We start from the raw sequence: 16,392 nt of genomic DNA on the forward strand, positions 1-16,392 counted from the left end.
CCCGGGCTGACATGGCTAGCCGTAAACCCAAAGTGGCACAGACTTACAGGGACAGGCATCCATGACCCAGCATCGAACGTGTCGGTCATCAGCGAGTGAATCCAGGCTGTAGCACTGGGCTAGCAGGACTCCGGTGAACCGGGCTGTAGCGGGCTAACAGGACTCCGGTATTCATCGCGTGACATTTCCCCGAAGGGACAGACACAGGAACGAAGAAGGACACATGCCGGCCAGCCTAAGTGTTCTGGAGCAGTAGCAAGCTACCATGGCTCGGTGGAAACACTAGGAGACATTTCCCCGTAAGAGAGGCTACTAGAGATAAACAACTAGATGGTCAGATCCCACACATACCAAGCATTTCAATAACATACACACAATATGCTCGATATGTGCAAATACAACATGGCATCACAACATGACTCTACGACTCAAGTAATTTATTCAATAGGCTCCGAGGAGCGAGATATTACAAACATGGGTCTCATGACCCAACAATCAGAGCATACAAGTCAAAGCACATGCGGAAGCTTAACATGTCTGAGTACAGACATCTATAAATGAAAAAGGCTGAGAAGCCTGACTATCTATCAGATCCTGCCGAGGGCACAAGATCGTAGCTGAGGTAACAAGCTAAACGTCGAAGTCCACGTGGAACTACTAGTGAGACTGAAGTCTCTCTGCAAAAACATAAAATAGGCAAACGTGAGTACAAATGTACCCAGCAAGACTTACATCAGAACTGACTACATATGCATCATTTTCAATAAGGGGATGGTGGGGTTTAACTGCAGCAAGCCAGCTTTGACTCGGTGGCTATCCTAAACTACGACTGCAAGCAACTCTTTTGAGGTGGCGCACACGAGTCCACATATTCACCATATCAATACACCACTATGGATCCGCTCCCGTCTCCCTACGAGAACGCCATCCATAGCACTCACGCTTATCTTGCGTATTTTAGAGTATCCACTTTCACTTGTCTATGAACTGATATAAGCAACCCAGAAGTCCTTTACCGCGGACACGGCTATTCGAATAGTTGATGTTAACCCTGCAGGGGTGTACTTCTTCATACATGTTTCCACCACTTAGCGTCTGCACACGACATGTGCTCGGCAGACTTCAAGCGAAAGCCGACGTGGGTGTAGACCACGACCTACCTAAACACTCAAGTCTCTAGTCTAGGTTTATCGCCTATTCGGGTTCCATCCATGAGGAGATCCGGCCGGAGTTTCGCTCACAGCCCCAAACGATGTGAACAGGGTTCCGTGACACCAAACGGGCGCCCGGTATACCCGGCCACGTGCCTACCGCATCACAGCCCACCCCTACGGTCAGCGCTGTCCACGGCCTCCAGCATACTACAAACACCAGAAACTACTTGCAACTCCTGGACAGAGGACAAGGGTGATTAAGAAGTCGAGCGGGGTCATATTTCAGGGCCCAATGCATGGTAGTAGCTGAATCATGGATCACAAACACAGAACTCAGTTCCTGAGGACGGCTGCAATGAGACAACCCACCATGTACTCCTACATGGCCTCTCACCGCTACCTTTACCAAATCGTGTTCACACACTTAGCTCACACACAGTAGGACATGTTCACACACCTCTGATTCATCCCCGATGAATCAGACCTGACTCAACTCTAAGCAGTAGCAGGCATGACAAACAAGCATGAATGAGTAGGCACATCAGGGCTCAAACAACTCCTACTCATGCTAGTGGGTTTCATCTATTTACTGTGGCAAGGACAGGTCATGCAAAGGATAAAGGGGTTCAGCTACCGCAGGAAGTAACAGATGAATCGATGTTGTCCTAATGCAGTAAAAGAGAGCAGGAGCGAGAGAGTAGGATTGTATCGGAATGAACAAGGGGGTTTTGCTTGCCTGGCACTTCTGAAGATAGCATTGAGTCTTCATCAGTGTCAACGATCACATCATCGGTATCACGTCTATCGAGAGGGGACAAATACCGGCAACATAGAAGGGAACACAATCAATGCAATGCACAATATGATGCATGATCATGACATGGCAAAATGAATGTGTTTTGAGCTAATGCAACTAGCAACAGATTAAATGAAGTTGGTTTGAATACAAGATTCAAATTCAAACTCCATATGTGATTATTCAAATGCCATTTAATTGATTTGTGCTAAACAGCAGCTATAAGTTGTTCTAACATGCATGAAAATGGTACAGATGGATTCCTTGAATTTTTCTGATAATTTTTCATATATAAATTATTTCATTCTGAGTTACGGTTAATTTTCTATGATTTATTGAAGTTTTAGCTATTTTCTGGAATTTTCTGATTATTTATAAAATAAACTAAATTCCAGAAAAGGAATATGGCGTCAGCATGACCTCACCCTGACGTCATCAGGTCAACGGCTCGGTCCAGGTCAAACCTGACGTGTGGGGACCACACGTCAGTGACACAGCTAACTAACCTAAGTTTAATTAGAGCCTGGGCCCGCGTGTCAGTGTCCTATCTACTTAACTAAGTTAGTTAACACTAACTTAACTTGGTACTAATTAAACAGGGGGCCTGGGCCCACACGTCAGTGGGTCAAGGAAAAGTCTAACCCCGGTCAAACAAGTCAACGCCACCGGCGGCTTAACGCCGGCGACGGCAAACACGGTGGAGCGCTGCGGGATTGCTTCTCTGGCGGCTAAACGCGTGGCGAAGGGCACTCACGCGTAGCGGGCAGTCGTCCGCGTCGAGTGGTGCGAGCGGGAGGAGCTAGGGTGGAGCGAGCTCGCCGGAGTCCAGCTCGTGGCGGCGGCCAGAGCTCGGGCACCGACGGTTAGGCGCTACGGCGTGTTTCACGAAGAACTGGTGGGATCTGCGGCTTCCTGAGGAAACGCTGAGCACGCCTACGTGCTCTGGTGCGACGTGCGGGGGTTGCAACCGCGGCGGCGACATGGCCGGCGGCGGGGAGCGCTCGGCTCCGGTGGTTGATGCGGCTAGGGGGCGAATTAGGCAACGAGGCATGGGGGAAACGATGCAGCGGCTCACCGCAGTTCTTCTGGTGCTGCTGGCGAGGCAGGGGAGGCACGGGGTCCGGCGAATCGACAGCGGGGATCACCGGCACGCGAGGTCGGAAACGGCGGCGTTGGAGATGCAGCAGAGCTTCTGGCGCTGCGTGACTCGATGGAGAGGACGACGACGTCGTGGCGGAGCTCGGGATCACGTCGGAGAGGTGGGGCAGTGGCTGTGGGTGCGGGGTTACGGCAGCGCGTCCATGGAGGCTTCGGCCATGGCGGGGAACGGGCGAGGAGAGGCGTAGGGGGGGCGAATGGGGTGTCGGCGAGGTCGGGGCGACGACCAGGAGACGATCCACGCGGCGCAACGGCGACCAGGGTGATGCAGAGAGGCTGGGTGGTGCGTGGCGAGCTCGGGCGCGCCATGCTCACCTCCCTGCCTGCTCTGGCAAGGGGAAGCAGCTGGCTGGCACGGGCCAGCACAGTGCTGGGCCGGCCAGTGGGTTGCCAGGTAAGTGGCCAGGTAAAACTCTCTCTCTCTCTCTTTCTGTTTTAATTCTGTTTTCTATTTTGCAGGTTTGTTTTGAATTTGGTTTTGAAACCAATTCAACTGATTTTGCTTCTGACAATATTTTTAGGAGCTAAAAGAATTAAAACAATGCTCCACAAAAATATTTCAGAATTATTGGACCTATATTTATTTAACAGTAGATATAAGTCCAATTCAAATAGCTATTGATTTAATTCAAATACCCAAAATAAATGTTTCTGAGATACCGAAAATATTGGTTTGGATTTTACCTCTTGCCAATATTTCCAGAGGATAACAAGAACATTTTCTTGGACTTATTTGAAGCAATTTTTATCTTGATCATTTTTTTGAAAGGATTCTGAGGCTTTGAAAATTCCTCAATTCAAATTTCATTTGAATTTAAACATGATGCAGCAACCAAGCTAGTCCAAGGCCAGGGTAAAGCTAGGGATGTGACACATGTTGACAACCATCATAGCCAACTTAACTATCTAATCCCACTAATACTCTAGTAGCGTACAAGTACTAACTTACTCCTAGCTAACTAGACAATGTCGGCCGCCATCTGTGGTACACGCTAAACGCCGGCACCGCCGTCCTGCGCCTCGCCTCGGACTTGCAAGAGGTGCGATAGGGCGCATTGCTCGCGCGCGTTGGCCCTTTCCATGCCGGCTGGTCCACCGAAGCTTCGGCTTCCAAGCGGGAAACCCACTTGACAAGCTGGTAGTAAAAATCGGCGTCGCGAATGCGTGCGTGCCCGACACCCTCTAGGGCTATTTGCCGGGCGCCGGCCTCCATGTAGTCGGCCCAGTTGCGGGCGCTCTGCTCGCAACTCAGAGCGTCGGTGCGCTACTGCTCCATGTCCCGCTGGCAGCGCAAATCAGTGATATGCTGCTCCTCCGCTAGGCAGTCGCGCTCCAACAACTCTTGCTCCTCCACCATGCGGTCGTGCTCCAACAACTCCTCGATCTCCGCATTGCCATCTAAAGACAGATAGAATGCCTCCACCCTCCGTCTGCCTTCTGGTGAAAAACTGAACACTAGTTCCGGCGGTGACCGCCTCCGGCGTCACCTACCGCGGACGGGCGGGGGTATGGCGGACGTGGCGAGCAACGTCGGGCCGGTGGGGGCTTATGAGGATAATGCGAGTTGGGTCACGGTGGCACCGAAGAAGGCCGGGAAACAATACTTATAGGGGGAAGGTAGCGCGACGGTCATCGGAATTCAATGCATAATGGCTTAGCCCGCCAGCTTGCCGTGGAAAACTAGAGAAACTGAAATTATGACTGTCACACGCCGGCATGGCGGTCAAACGAGTGCACTCGAACCATCTCCCTCCTTGTCAATAATGATTCCACGGATTTAAAAAGCCTGCAACAATTAAAGCGTATCTTTTTTCGCATCACTTAGCTGCCTTAATTACGGCCGGCTGCATGCAGGCACTCAGAATCGCTCGCAGGCAGTACACGAAGAAGCATGCAACGAGTCACAGCCGAGGGCACGCATGCAGCCACTTAAATCGCTGGAATTAATTAGGCTTAAACTTCTGCATGCCATTAATTATTGCCATGCCTTAGTCTTGCTGCTTTGCTCACGGGACTAATAAACCCGGACGGAGGGAGTACCTTGGTTGGTGAGAGGTTTGAATTAAGCCCTGCAAACCGGAAAGGAGGTACTAGTACGTGCGTGATCCGCTATTTATTCGTGTAGGATCGAGTAGGTCGTTTCTTGAATTGAGCCCTGCAAACAGGAAAGGAGGTAGTACATGTGTGATCCTCTATTTATCCGTGTAGGATCGATAGTGTAGCTTGTCAGTTTCTTCAGAGGTAGGCATTTTTATCCGTGTAGGATCGATAGTGTAGCTTGTCAGTTTCTTTGGAGGTAGGCATTTTTATTCAAAAAACTATCACTTCGCATCGTGCGTCGCAAATAAAACTGCTAGGAGCGCATTTGTAGGCTAGCTAGTGATCGATCAATAACTTGTAAACACTGAGCGAACAAAAATAAGTAATTGTTAATGCATCTCAATGATTCACAGATCATATACAAATATGTAGCTCCGAAAGCAAAGATCAACCACTTTGGATCTCACGTCGCAACTAAAATTAACTAGTACGATTCCCATACATAAGATCAACATGTTAATGCATCTCAATGATTCACAGATCATATACAAATATGTAGCTCTAAAAGCAAAGATCTAGAGAAAACATCTGTTCTTCCTACTAACATGGATGCTTCTCTTGGCCAACATTCAGTACAGACTGAAAGACAAATTTGTTTGTGAAGTCTACAATTCCTCTTGCAAACATAAGTGGTTTCACCAACAGCTAGAACCATGAGAATGAACCACACATGATGGAGGAACATCCACTACAATATGATTTGGTCTTCTCTCGATCACATCGCGAGACTATTTTCGAAATACAAACTTTAACTTAGGCAAAATTATGCCCATTGTATAATCAGACCAGAGCAATGAAGCACCAACTGTTGGCCAGTAAATAGTACAATACTACTTTTCTGCAGTCCATGAAGTGACTATCCAATCTTTGTGTCTATTTTCAAATGGCACTGCATGCAATGACTATATTGTTCTCTTGTGCAGTTCAACCAAAATTGCGGACACTTTGTTTGTTTGCCAAATAGCAACGGGCAGACATCTCTGTTTGCCCAAATATCAAGCAGCTAGCAAACCACTAGTATTACTATCTAATGACAGTACAAAAAGAGTAGCAAGATAGTAGCAAACCATGTACCTTCGTAATGAACAGCTCATAGTGCCACCAATTGGATATAAAGGTTTGGAAAAAAACATGCTCCTAATGTTGAACCAGTTCGACTTTTTGTGCAGTTCCACTAAAATCGAGCATCCCTGTTTGCATAGATATTGAAAGTGTTGTTACTATAAAAGTGGCACTAGTTGAAGCATAGGCTCACAAATATAAGCATTCCAATTTCTTAATGGGAAAAGGTAGCAAGACTGTTTCGAACCACCTGTTTGAAGGAATAAATAAAGCAACAACGGCTGATGTCTGGAAGGCATACATAGTTTTTTTCTGAAAAACTGAGCCATTCCTGACCTTGCCTCTTCTTTTAAGCAAATTTTGTGCAGTTCTACTAAAATAAAATGCCATCACCGCCTTGACAATTCAGTGACACTGTACAAAAGAAAATGACTTAACATTACATCATGATATTAGGTATGTAGTCGACAGGCATTAGAGACAAACATACATACCTCCTCCAATAACATAATGAACATTAATTTTAACAAAGGTGTGACTAGCTTTACCGAGATAATTTGAGTGAACTCTACACCCTCTGTTCCTTAATATAAGACGTTTACGTGGTTCAATTTAAAGTACCCAAACGTCTAGTATTTAGAAAAACAGGTAGTAGTTTTCTTGAGCACATATCTGGGAAAGCTTGCCACACTTTATTTATGTCCATACAGTAATGCAACACCATTCATATACTACAAATATACACTAATCCAGTGGCTAGTGCAACAGTAGAGTAGTTAGCTTATTACAGGCTACATTACAATGGTTTTACTGAACAGATTTCAATAAACTCTAGCAATGGAAGGTTTCTATAAGAATTAACAATACAAAATGTAAAGGTAACATGTTTCAGCATTGGTATACTAGCTGTGCATGAGCATTAAACCAAATACAAAAGTTTGAAGGTAACTAGCATTATTAACTAATGACAGTATAAAAAAATTGCAAACCATGTACCTCCAAGGTAAATATCATTTCGAACTCGGGGGGACCTTAAAAATTGCTATCCCAATCTTGATAATCGATCAAACATAAAGACTTGATCGAACGAATCAAGAGAACAGCCGGAGGAGGAGGTGCCCATCTTAACCTTTGCTCTTGTCTTCATAATTGTCTGTGCAGTTTAACCAAAATAAGATGACATCAGCGCCTTGGCATTTTGGTGACACTGCACAAAAAAATTAACTTATCTCATGAAAGTGAGGTATGTAATCTATAAGCATTAACAGTGCAAAAATCTGAAGGTAGTAACAAGTTTCATCGTTGATATACTGGCTATGCAACAACATTAGAATGCCTTAGCTGAAAAATCTTTAATACCACCACAATCAACAGGTAACCCTGAAATAATCCAGCGACATTAAATGCCATTGCTTAAATTTATCGGTGGCATTAGACTGAGAGCAGCATTAATTAAATGTGGCATCACTTTAGCAGTAGCATTGCTTGACTTGACTGCTGGCGTTATACTAACAACAAAAAAGTGGCAATAAGAGCATGGGAGGCCCATTCGGATAGTGGGCGCACCAGTACGATGTACCTCCACGGACGCATAGTGGTGAGGGAGGTATGGTTGCCCAGAGCAACAAATATCCAAGCAGCATATGTGGATTACGCCCCATTTTTCTTCTCTTTAGCCACCTTTTTCCTATGTGAGGACAACAAACCGATCGACCTGGTCATTCTCTATTGCGTTGTCATGCCTTTCTACCCTTCTTCAACCAAGAGACATGAGACTCGTTCCTTAGCTACTGATTTTCCCCTTTTCAACCTAGATGCGGGTTTGATGCCTACTCTCTTGGACAGTACATTCTCCCTTCCTTTCCTTATTCAACCAAGAGATGGATTAGTCTGCATGAAGTAGGGTTTCCTTTAATAGTGCAAATTATGGTTTTCGTCTGCGTGGCCAGCAGAGCAGAGGATAGCAAATTGGTAAGATGGTGGAGTGGAAAAAGATCCACTTGCAACGACGTGGCAGATGGGGGAATAGAACAAGGGTATGGTTCGAAAAGAGGTACCATACCTGAGGGTCGGCGGGAAGTGGCTTCACTCGTGGTCGTCATCCTCCGCACACACTATGGCAGTGAGCTTGTGGATGGAGGCCATCCCGCGCGGGAGCTAGGTCTGAGAGGACGGCCTTGTCATCAGTGGGTGACCTTGCTCGTCGATGATGAGTGCCTCAACGCTGCACATCCTTTTCTTCCCTGGCGGATCTGTGACCACCGGTGAGGAGGGAGAGAGGGGCCGTCTTTTTTAGATTTGGAGAGAGGGTGGTAGTGTGAGAAGCAAGTGGGCAGCCCTTGGCAAGAAACCGCTGAAGCTCCAGCCTATATATCTTTTTTATACTACTAGTACTGCAGGTGGAGTAGTGGTAGAGTAGTTTATATTTTCTCTGCGTACAGTACCAGTTAGTCGTGCTTCAAAACTGAACGGCACGCCATTAAAAAAATAAAGGTCGATAACTAATGCGGCCCCTCGGGCTAACGCGGCCAGATCGCATTTTGCACGAGAAATTACACACCATGTTTCGTTGACATGTGGTCTCCTTCCAACATATCAGTGAGACGACGGCGAGTAGTAGGAGTATTTCCAAACGGACGTGTAGGCCGGGGCGCCTCTTCGTGAACCATGGAAAACTGGCAACCGTCCATCAACTCTTCGCCTTTCCCTCTCGATTTGGAACTGCTGTCGCATGCTCTTCCTCTCCCTCCTCCATTTTCCTTTAGCCCTTCACCCTTTCTTCTGCCATTGTTCGATCGTCTTCTCCATGGAGGGAACAGGACGGAAACGACCCCGTTATTCTTGCCCCAATCTGAAAGATGACGTGGTGGAGGAACTCATTGATTGGTGCGACGTCATCACCTCGGCTAGCATGGCAGGTTCGTTCAAGCCCATTTTCGACTCAACTAATAACATCATTACAAGGAACCCAAGAGTCAAGGAGCGGTTTGATCTCCCCTATCTTCTTCGCCGTGACCCTGATGACTGGCGCCGGCACGACAGAGGCCTCGCCCTATGCAAGTTGATGCCGCTTGATAATGATACATATGATGTTAAGATGCCATCACTTGAGGACAAGGCTTGGGCAGGCACAAATGGAGATTGGGTTGTTTACATTGGGTCCAACTGCGAGTGGGAACTTGTGAATGTGTACACTCGTGACCGGGTTCCACTTCCAAAAATCTCAGCAGACTGCCTAGAGGTTGAGCACACCGGTATTGTACGCACGTTCAAATACGATCATGGTGACCGTCTTATATGGAAGATAGCAATTTGTCGAGTTCCCAACCGCTCTTGGAATTACAAGAACTATGAAGTTGTTGCTATCTTCGACAAGCCTGTTGCCGTCCTTGGTGGTTTGACTCGATGGATATTGCTCAAAAATCAGTTTCTTTACACGGATGAGTACTCTGATGCAATTCAATACGAGGGCCTTGTGTTTGCTGCCACCACTCGTGGCACTGTTTTTGCATGGCATCCTCGTAGTTTCGGTACGTTTGTCTTCCACCGTAATTATAATTGTTTGATCCACATGCATGCGGGTTAGCAAGTTTCCCTTTACTAATTAACCTTCTTCTTGTGTTTCCAAGGTCCTGTGAACATTCCACCACATATACTTGAAAAAATTTATAACCAAGGGGGAGATGACGATGGTGATGATCACGAGCATGAAAACGAGCAGTGCCCATATACTCTTTGGTTCCTAGCAACTAATTCCGATGGATCACCTCTTCTTGTGTGTATATAGCCCACTGATGATGTTACTACTAAGGAAGCAGGTGTAGTCTCCATGGTCGCACTCTCTGGACCTATTCCAACACCCGCTACATGGTATTCGGGATGGATACTAGTGTGCTAGCGCCAACTCCTTCTCCCTGATACAGAATTGATAATCTTGGAGAAAACTTGCTTTTCCTTGGACAAAACTATCCAATGATGGTGAAAGGCGATCCAACTGCTGTTGACACAATGTTACTACCATTTATGAGAAGCAAATGTGTCTATACCTTGGACATTTGGGTGGTTCCCTACCCTGGTACTGATATAGTAGGATGCTTCAGCCTGGATGATCAGTCCTGCGTTGGTTTCCAGATCGACAATGGATGGCCCGTCCTAGAGAATCACTTGTGGTTCAAAGTAAGCGTTTCCAACACCGAGGAATGGTTGAGTTGAAGTTCATTTCATTTCTTGTTATTTGTTGTGTGGTGAAAACTTTAGTATATATAATGTATCCTCGTTGTCGATGTGGGTTGATGACCTGTTGTATGTAAAAACTTATATGCCTGTGATAAACTTACTAAATTTATGAATGGCTTTCGAGTCGCTTCTATGAGTGAGTGGTGCAACGAGGCAAAAAAATATTTTCTAAATACATAATTGTACGTGCATTGCAACAGGTTATCGGATGAGGCCAATCAACAATAGTAGTACACTATTTGTACTAGCTTCACATGCTTCGCACATCGGGCGGGTGTTTTTCTTGTAGCCATATGTTAATGTGTTCGCTGTACGTAAACAGCACCTCGAATCCTCGATACTAGTACTATATAGTAGGAGTAAGTAGTAGGAGTAGTAGGGTGGCATGGGCCAGAACAAGCATTCACGTCCAGGAGTACGACACACGCCACCACCACGACATCCATCTGACACCATATTATTTCTTGGAGTCCGTGCTAGAGCAATCTCTTCAACCTCGTCGTTTCTCACCCATCGCGCGGCGGGCGAGGTGGGGGTTTGCCGGTAGTCGGTTTCCTTAACTACGGTCCCACTTGTAAGGCCAACTCCAATGAACAACCCCAAACGGACCTTCGTTTTGCACGAACTCCCATGATAATTTTGACTAGAAAAGCAAGACTAAAGAAAACAAGAACCACAAGAATACATTTTACTACTCCTGTAAGTTGGATTAATGCCTTCTCGATTCATTCATTGTTGATCTGTGGAGGCTCGATCTTGCGTGCTTCTTTATTCTCCAAGTGTAAAGAAGTAGACATTGCTTCCCCGCATCTAGTCTCATGTCTAGCCTCTATTCTAGTAGGAGTATCAATAAGTACACTAATCTCATCTATAGCATCTGTGCTAGCTAAAAGTGATACAACATCTACTAAATTGCGCTCTATCAATATATGGATGTAGTCTTCTTCCCAATACAAAAACTTGCATCTATTCTACTCCATCCGTTGCATAATACATGCCTTCTATTTGTCAAAATATATATGTATCTAGACATGTTCTAGTATATAGGTACATCCATTTTTGAACAAATGGAAGTCAAGTTTTTTGGAACGGAGGGAGTACACAATAAAATTTTTAAGTTAGCACAGCTAGTCTAATCCGAGAGCACAAACGAAGATTTGGTCGGGTTCTTCCTTCTTTTGCCGACACGTGGGACATCCAGCATCCAGGTCGTGTCATGGAAGAAAATAGAGTGGTAGTTGAAGCCACGAGATGTGCATCTTGGGTTAAACTATAAATAGAATCTTACTACTCTTGAGTAACTCCAAAAGCGGCCACCGAAGATCTTTATTGGATTTGTTTTTCATCTCCAGCACATCGAGGTGAAAGATGTGCAGGTTCAGTGGGTCCGCTTGCGTTTTCACTGACATGTGGGACCGCATGTGAGCAAACAGACGATGGGCTCCACACGTCCGCTGGCTGGCTGAGAAGAGAGATAGAGGAGGGCTGAGCACGGACTGCACGAAATTTGTTCTACGTACCTCGATATAGACTCGATATAGTGGGGTGGCATGGGCCATAACTAGCATTCACGTCTAGCAGTAAGGCACACGCGACCCACACGAGTCCCATCCGACACCAATTTTCTTGGAGTCCATGCTATAGCCATCTCTTCTCCCTCCTGTTTTCTCAGCCATCGCGCGGTGGGCGGGGTGGGGGTCTGCCGATAGTCGGTTTGCTCAACTGCGGTCCCACTTGTAAGTGAAAATGCAACACTGCACGCATTCTTGCTTGAGCGGCGTGCCAGACCAACCGTGTGGGGGTGCGACGCAAACACGGCAGGCTTTTCCTTTTGAACTCGTAACTTGTAAAATTTGGTTCTGCTCCATGGCGCGACCGATAGATAGAAAATAACGATTTTTCCTAGAGTAATGAGAAGTTTGGTTCTGGCGCCGTTCATGCATGGAGTACGTACAAAAATTATGAAGTTGATGCGAAAGGTAAGATAATTACTGTAGTATCATATACTACTACATGGATTTGACAGAAAGATAAAAATACATACGGATCCATCAACGACATCCTCACACCCTAGTGCGCCGGGTCACCAACCGATGTGTGAGGAGCAGCGGCATTGGCGGCGAGCTCAACGTGTTTCTGAATAGTGTCGTCCAAGGTTGCCCCGCGGTCCAAGAAGGCCAGCGTCCTATCGTCCTCCTCTTGCATGTTGTTGTCCTTGTGGATGATTTGTGCGTAGACGTGGGTGATTATGTTGATGGTGTCTTGCTGCGCCAGGCGCTGTGCGGCGAGCGCGACCTCGAGGTGGACATTCTTCGGCGTGATGGCGGGTAGTCGCAGGGCCACCAGTGCGTCGAAGAGGTTGTCACCATAGTGGCCATTGAGGGTGGCAGGCATCGCAGAGCCTGGGCGCGTCGGCTGGAGGCTTACGTCAAAGTCGTCCACGAGCTTCTTGACGACGGTGAACTTGTCGAGGAAACCAACGAGGACCTCGTCGAACAAGGAGATAAAGCTGTCGTCCAAGCGGCCCCTCGCCCTGGCGGCCTCAAGCAATACTTCCTGGAGACGTTCCTCTGTGCCGGGCCGCAGGCCGGCATCGTGGACCATCTGGAACAGCTGGCTGATGCTCGCACTCATCGCCTCCATGGGTCTAGCTTAGCTTCTAGTCAACTGATATTGCGATTTGACTGATCACTCTTTCCCTTGGTTAGCGTGCGTAGGTGCGTAGGATTTCGTACTACTCCTCGGCCCTCTACTGCACCTGCCTTTGGCTGTATGATAGGTGGGCCAGCCACCCCCTGGGCCCATGTGTCATTCACACAAAGGTAGTTGCCGTAAGTCAATGAAGCTGCGTCCCCCTCCATGTCGGTGCAGTATAGTCATCTCATCGAACCTCATGTTGGGGCCAATCGAGAGAAGTTTGATGTTTACTGGTTTATTGGCCCCCTTTGCATTTTGCGCCAAGTTTTGACCTTTGATTTAACTAATAAAATGTTAATGCATGTAAACAAAAATGTTGTGTAAGTCACCCTACGAAAACCAAATAATCCCAAAACACTTAGGCACGATGCATTAACTCCCTCCTTGTTTCTTATTTCGTGACATATCAACCAATGAGAGATGTGGGCCATGCATGCTTTCAATGACTTGAGACTACCAAACATGACATGCAGTGTTTAGTTCATTGCATGTAATCGTATTAGTACTCTAGTTAGCAAAAAAACATTAAGTTCTCTCGCCGATAGGAATAAAACACCATGTATTTATTTACAGAGGGAGTAGTACATTTTTTGTGACATGCATTACTAGATATTGCTAGTCAAATACTAAAATCCAGATGGACGTGGTAGTACTCCTAAATCCAGATGGTGGTGCTACTAGTACTAGTAGTACTACTACCAATGTAGTAATAGGAGTACTAGCACTGTACTACCCGTTGGTCAAATTATTACGTGCTGCTCCTCACAGTGAAGTGACAAGACCCTGCGCCGGAGATGACACCTGAGTATAGGCGCCGTGTTCGGCATACCATAGTCAGCCTCACTGTCTGTAGTCACTATCATCATGGCTATAGAGATAGCCTGCTTACAACTAGCCCTGTTCGACATAATTTCCCGTGCGTAGATGCCCGTGCATTGCACGGAACACCAAGATTGGGGGTGGACGGCTCCGGCAGCGGCCATCATGCCAGATTTTTCCACGGCCTTCTAGATGTGGTGGGGAGGAGATAAGGCTAATTGTGAGAGACAAGGAGTTGTTTGTAAATAGGGAACAAGTGTGGGCATCTTTTTGCAAAAATGGAGAAGCTTGGTTTGTATGTGTCAGATCTAGATCTGATGACTATTGGTGAAAGATGGGAGGCACAACATCACCACCAACTCAGGACCTGTTTGATTCGCAAGATTTTGAATACGCAGGAATAGGACACGGCAATATTACAAGTTTCAAACTGATATTACAAATGTTAGGAGTAATGTTGCACCTACGAAGAGGGAATTACTAGGAAGTTTACGTAAGAACTATCGTTACTTTAGGTGGATGCAGCATTATCGTACAAACTAAAATCCACCACCCTGACAAGTCACTAATGGGCAAATAAGTTTTCGAGTCTCTAGCCACTTGATGTTTCAAAAACAAATTCAGCTTCTGCGGAGACTTTGTCATTTAGGCTCAGACGCTTGCGGTGATCAGCACGCCATTCATTGTTGCGCCAGAGAACGCCAAACCACATTACCTTGAGCACACTTGCCTCCAGAACAAAGAACCTGGCCAATTTAATCTCAGATGTGCTACCTCAATAGTCGATCAAATCAATTTCTGTAAGATGGAGATCAAGGCATTCGATGAGATTGTTATAGTGCAGCACATTTTTCACTTTCGGGTCTTTTTTAATCTGCAAAAGAAGAGAACATATTAGAGCAGCTGGCTGCATAAGATTGTTGTGTCATCAAGAGGTACCAATATCATTCGCTCATACGATAGGGTTGGCTGGCTAGTGATATTTTTTCACTCTCTCTCTCTCTCTCTCTCTCTCTGTTTCCTCTCATTTAACTAGGAGCACATGAAGAGCTTGGGCATTTGTTGCCTTCCACTATGTGGCTGTCGGTGTCAAAACCGGCGGATCTCAGGTAGGGGGTCCCAAACTGTGCGTCTAGGCGGATGGTAATAGGAGACAAGGGACATGATGTTTTTACCTAGGTTTGGGCCCTCTCGATGGAGGTAAAACCCTACTCCTGCTTGATTAATATTGATGATATGGGTAGTACAAGAGTTGATCTACCACGAGATCAGAGAGGCTAAACCCTAGAAGCTAGCATATGGTATGATTGTTGTTCGTCCTACAGACTAAAACTCTCCAGTTTATATAGACACCGGAGAGGGCTAGGGTTACAAAGAGTCGGTTACAAGGGGAGGAGATCTACATATCGAATCACCAAGCTTGCCTTCCACGCCAAGGAAAGTCCTATCCGGACACGGGACAAAGTCTTCAATCTTGTATCTTCATACTCCGGGAGTCCGGCCAAAGGTCACAGTCCTGCCATCCGGACACCCCCTAATCCAGGACTCCCTCAGTAGCCCCTGAACCAGGCTTCAATGACGACGAGTCCGACGCGCAAATTGTCTTCGGCATTGCAAGGCGGGTTCCTCCTTCGAATACTTCCTAGAAGATGTTGAACACAAGGATAGTGTCCGGCTCTGCAAAATAGTTTCCACATACCATCGTAGAGAGAATAATATTCGCACAAATCTAATCTGCTGACGCATTCCATAGCGTGACATCATGCCACAGCCAAGCCTTTATTCGAATCGTTTTACTGTCCCACCTCAGCGTGTTTAGCGAGGCGGTTTCCTTGGTACGTCTTGTCAAAGCAGAGATCGTGTCCCCTTATTCCGGGATTATCATCAATATGGGCCTGGGTAACCCAACCGCGCCATTAATCGCGGTGCTTGGGAGACAAGCGAGTTTTACTAGGCTGGTGGGGGCTCATATTTTCGGCCGCCCATATAAGGGGATAAGGATCTACCCTTTCCATCTACGCATTCTTCCTCCTTCGCTTATCCATTCCTGCGCACTCGAGCTCCAGCGCCCAAGTCCGCACTTCCCAGCTCAACCTTCTCCAATCATGTCCGGAGCGGGAGGTAGATGGATGGCCTCCACCGTCATGGAGGGGCACATCAAAAAGTTGAGGAAGGCCGGATACTTGTCTAACGACATCGCGCACCGGCTTCCAGATGAGGGGCAACTCATCCCACCCCTAGGCCCCATGAGAGGGTGGTGTTCCTCACCCATTTCCTCCATGGACTGGGCTTCCCACTTCACCCATTTGTCCGGGGGCTCATGTTCTACTACAGCCTGGATTTCCATGATCTGGCCCCGAACTTCATCCT

This window comes from Triticum aestivum, chromosome 4B, assembly GCF_018294505.1.
Source record: "Triticum aestivum cultivar Chinese Spring chromosome 4B, IWGSC CS RefSeq v2.1, whole genome shotgun sequence".
NCBI lineage: Eukaryota > Viridiplantae > Streptophyta > Magnoliopsida > Poales > Poaceae > Triticum > Triticum aestivum.